Below are 4,473 nucleotides of genomic sequence, written 5' to 3'. Positions count from 1 at the left end.
GTTTGTCTTCTGATTTTTGTCTTGTATATTCGTTTTGTACTTTCTGAATGTAAAATGTTTAAATTACTGTAAAAGTGGCTAGAGGGGACTACTACAAGTTCAGTTGACAACACACCCCATGTCACAATTTATAACCAGTAAAAAACGAATCGGTAGAATTCCCGGTTGGCTGGTTACATTTTGAGGCTGGGCTAATTACTGTGAGCTTAAAATGGTCATGATTTTGCTGTTTGTGTTAGTTCTGTGCTGTGTCCTCAAGCAGCCTAGAATGTGAGATCACAGCCACTCAGTCCCCGCAGGCCCTCCCCACAGCCCTGGTAATAACGTGGTAACAACTATAATGATTTGACATGCAAGTATGAGATGCATATAAAATGGGTACAGACCACTCAAGATTTTAGCGGCGACAACCTGTTTTAAGTGGCCCCGAATTTCCCCCTAAAATAGTAATCGGGCCAAATTGGGTCACGCTCCAACACACCCCCTCCCGTCAGGCCCTGTGCTGGAGCTTGAAATCTCCAAATGTTCAGTGTCCCACTCCACCACTCCATCCATGTCACAGTACATCAAAAATGGCACACTCAGTCTACGTTATTAGTTGCATACAAGTTTTCTGTGTTTGGAATTGAAGATGTCATAATCCAGTGAGTTAGTAATGTTTCTGTTTTGATTTGATTATTTCTTGCCCAGCCTCAGACATTACATGGATGGGGAGATGTCATAATTCAAAGTCTGTTAGTAATGTTTCTGTTTTGATTTGTTTATTTCTTGCCCGGCCTCAGACATTACATGGATGGGGAGATGGGGGTAGGGGAAGATGATAGCACTTACAATGCCGTTGGGAAACCCTAAGGCAATATCTACACTATTCTGTTTGCGTTAAAAATAAAGCAAGCTCCATCCATACAAACGTTTTTGGCTCCATATCAATTATGATCTCTGTCCAGACTACACACCGAAAACATATGTCCCATGGCCATTTTGCATTGGTCCGAACACTCAAATAATAGTTTGCCTCCTGCATATTTAGGCAGTAGCATTAGCATTAGCTGTACCATTGTAGAATGCAGAATTTCATTCTGGTCCAGAGCTTGTCGTAATGATCTTACATGATAAATGTTTTTTTTTTGTTTTAAAAATGCAAGATTGATATTTGAAGGGTACCTCAAACACCACAATGTAAAAGAACACTTTACAACTAAGGAGGTGATCTTTGACTACCTATTTTATAAGTAATTCTTGTAAGTAATTGTAAGTAATTCTGAGGCAATCTTGTGGAGTTTAACATTGAAGATGTTACACACTCATGCATAATCACATTTGCATAGATAACGCACAACACAAAACATGTTTGATTCTTGTGGGATGAAACTACAACTAATTAATCAGTTAAACCAAGAAGACAGTTCTTGGTTGTTCATTAATGTTTAATGGGGATGTGTCAAGTCTCTAGGAGAGCCTGGTTACCAGAAATGTTGTGGTCCTCTAGCAGAGGCTTGGAGATACAGTACTGCCTTCAAACTCACAGCTCTGGCCCTGCACTCTTCGCTTCTGACAAACAACAATGGAAGAGTTCATTCAGAAGTCTGCCAAGCATAGCAATAAGCTGTCTGTGAATGCATTTAGGTCAGCGTGTCCTTTTGCTTCTTAAACACAGATGTACTTCATGATCGAAAAAGAAAATGACAAGCCAATGACATAATTGTATGAAGAAATATAATCCATTTAATTGAAGCTAGTACTGACATGTACCTTCAACTGGCTTACCTCAGAAAAATACATTTTTACATCTCACAAATGGGAAAGTTGGGGTTTAATTGCCTTCTTGATTTATTGCTAATTTCATTAGTAGGGATAACCCATCACAGGAGCTTTAACTGAACAAGGTGTAATATAGAACAAAAATATGAATGCAACATGACACAACCATCACAATCATATTTTACCGAATTCCACAGTTCAAAAAATCAGTCTGTGATTTGGAGTAAACAGTGCTTTCTGTGAACAATAAGCGGCAGCATACACAGCCATCTCATAGTCATCTGCCTATCTTAACACCGGCAGAAACTGATCTCTCATTAGGTTACTCTGCCGTGTTTCCCAGTGGCATGTGAAGATAAGCCAACAGTGCAAATCACAACATCCACCAAAGCCCTTTGTGATCCTTTCTGTTAGATACAATAGTTATTATGTTACCTTACAGCACAAATCTAATGTGAATGTCATATTCAGCCCTCAGACCTTCCCTAGCATATGATAATTTATTGCTCCTCTCGGCATGGAAAGACAAAGTTATTGTGCTGTTTATGCAGCAGTGCTAAACCAGTTGGCTCATAATGTGGATATTACAGAGGAGGACGAGGTGTTGGGTGATGTTGGATCCGGCTGTTAATGAGACCTTCCTGATTGACACCCGGTATTTTGCATACTGGTTACTATGGCTACAAATGCAGCTTTGGGCACAGACAGATTAAAATACGTTTGTTGTGAGCATACACAAATACAATACCTTTTATAATTGAAAATATGGGACCAAAACTTGACACGTTGCATTTATATTTGTGTTCACCGTATCTACTGTGATAAACTACGCTGTTAATATGCTGGCTTCTCAACAGTACGAGTAAGATATCACATTACAATTAGAACACTGACAGAAATGTTACAAATTACCATGTTACACTTGGCATACACATAGAAAAAAGCAAACTTACAGTTAGAGGTAAAATAACATGGCAAGCTTAATGCATACAAGGCAAACAATCCAAGAGGACCTGTGCTTGACAGTTCATTTTATTTAAGAAAGAATATGTAATAAAATCACTGTTTTCCTCTTTGTTATGTGCTCCCAAAAAATGAAGTAAGGCACAGACATATTTATCTGCCATTTATTTAACATGGATTTTATTCATGTCTGCATATTAATAGCAATACCACTTTTATCGAGATTAAAATGTTGTTGGTTGATACGTATTTGCTTTCAATGTGCATCTCTGCTCTTCAATAAATGTACAACAAGGAAGTATAATTCCTGACATAATTTTTCAACTGACTGAATGAAATAGAGGATGTTTTAAGACAGAATTTTGTGTTACAAAGTTTTGTATCTTCACATGTAGAGTAGTAATTCCTTCCTTGGATGGGCATTATTGAAATTTGTATCTAGCACAAATTAATTTAATCAATTAATTGCTCATGTCTTTCCAATTCGCCATCATAACTAATGAAATAAGTTCACAACTCAAATATAGTTTTCAGAGCATTATACAGTTGTAATAGACTACATGGGGTTATCTATGTAAAAATGCTGAAGATTTGCTATTCATTAGCCCATCCTTACTATTTCTTCTTGTCAGTAAAGGATAATCAAGGATGTTTGTAGAATAAACTAGTTGTTTCTGTTCTTTCAATGCCGCCTGTTGTCAAAGACAACTCAAAAGAAAACAATGAAATGGTTCTCAACACTTACAGTATGAGACCTGTTTTATCCGTACCATTATGGGCATGTGAGCAATACAAAATCTATGCACCACAAATCTTCCATTAACTGACCTTTGCACTTGGATGGTTTGTCCATTACCGCTCAGACCAGTTTCAACAGGTTGTACTGCAGAAAGGGTTCAGCTACAAGCTGAGTTTTAACAGACAGAAAATACAATATATTCAACATTATTGTCCTGGTCTTAAAAGCTATTTAAAGAATAATAAAATTACTTACAGTTTGTGGTCAAGATAAATGTTCACACCGTCAAGCCAAATTAAATTCTTGTTAAATGATACCTTAAAAGCTTTTAGATATTGAATATGTCCATCACTTTGCTTGGCATTATTTTGTTTCATTTCTTCCATTTCCATTGTGGTTTTGCATTCTGTTTTCTGTTTTATTTCGATCTCCTTTGTTTCTCTAAGCAATCAGTGCAGATTACTGGGAACTTGGGAATCACTGCTATTTTTTTTTCAAAGAAAATCTCATGATTGAAGGGAAAGCGTCTTTAGAAGACTTAAGATATAAGGCATGGAAATACGGAAGTGTGCCATCGGATGTTGCTTTTAAAATTTAGGAAGATGCTTAGAGGTAATTTTTTTGTGTCAACTTCTCTCTTTTCTTGGTGTGCTCTCCTGTGGTCATAGACCACAGAGATAAACAAGGAGCAACTGAATCAGCCTTTGACCTGCAGTCTTCCAGCATTACTGATTTAATAACACAAGCAGTTTTATGTTATCACTTAAACAAACCCCTTTTCATACAGCAACCTGTGGGACAGAACAGAACATGTGAGACACAAAGCTCTCTCTGTAGAGGGCGACCAGATTATATCCCAGCAAATTCCAAGCTGAGATATAGTCTGGTTGAGCCAAGCCTGTTTTCCCTCTTTGTTCATCTTTTTCTCCCTCTATATTTTAACTCACATTTGTACACTTCTCTCTTATATCTATTCAACACCCCCCCCCCCTCTCTCTCTTACACCCCCT

The sequence above is a fragment of the Alosa alosa genome, chromosome 19 (assembly GCF_017589495.1).
Source record: "Alosa alosa isolate M-15738 ecotype Scorff River chromosome 19, AALO_Geno_1.1, whole genome shotgun sequence".
Lineage (NCBI taxonomy): Eukaryota > Metazoa > Chordata > Actinopteri > Clupeiformes > Clupeidae > Alosa > Alosa alosa.
This window is presented reverse-complemented; position numbering follows the sequence as displayed.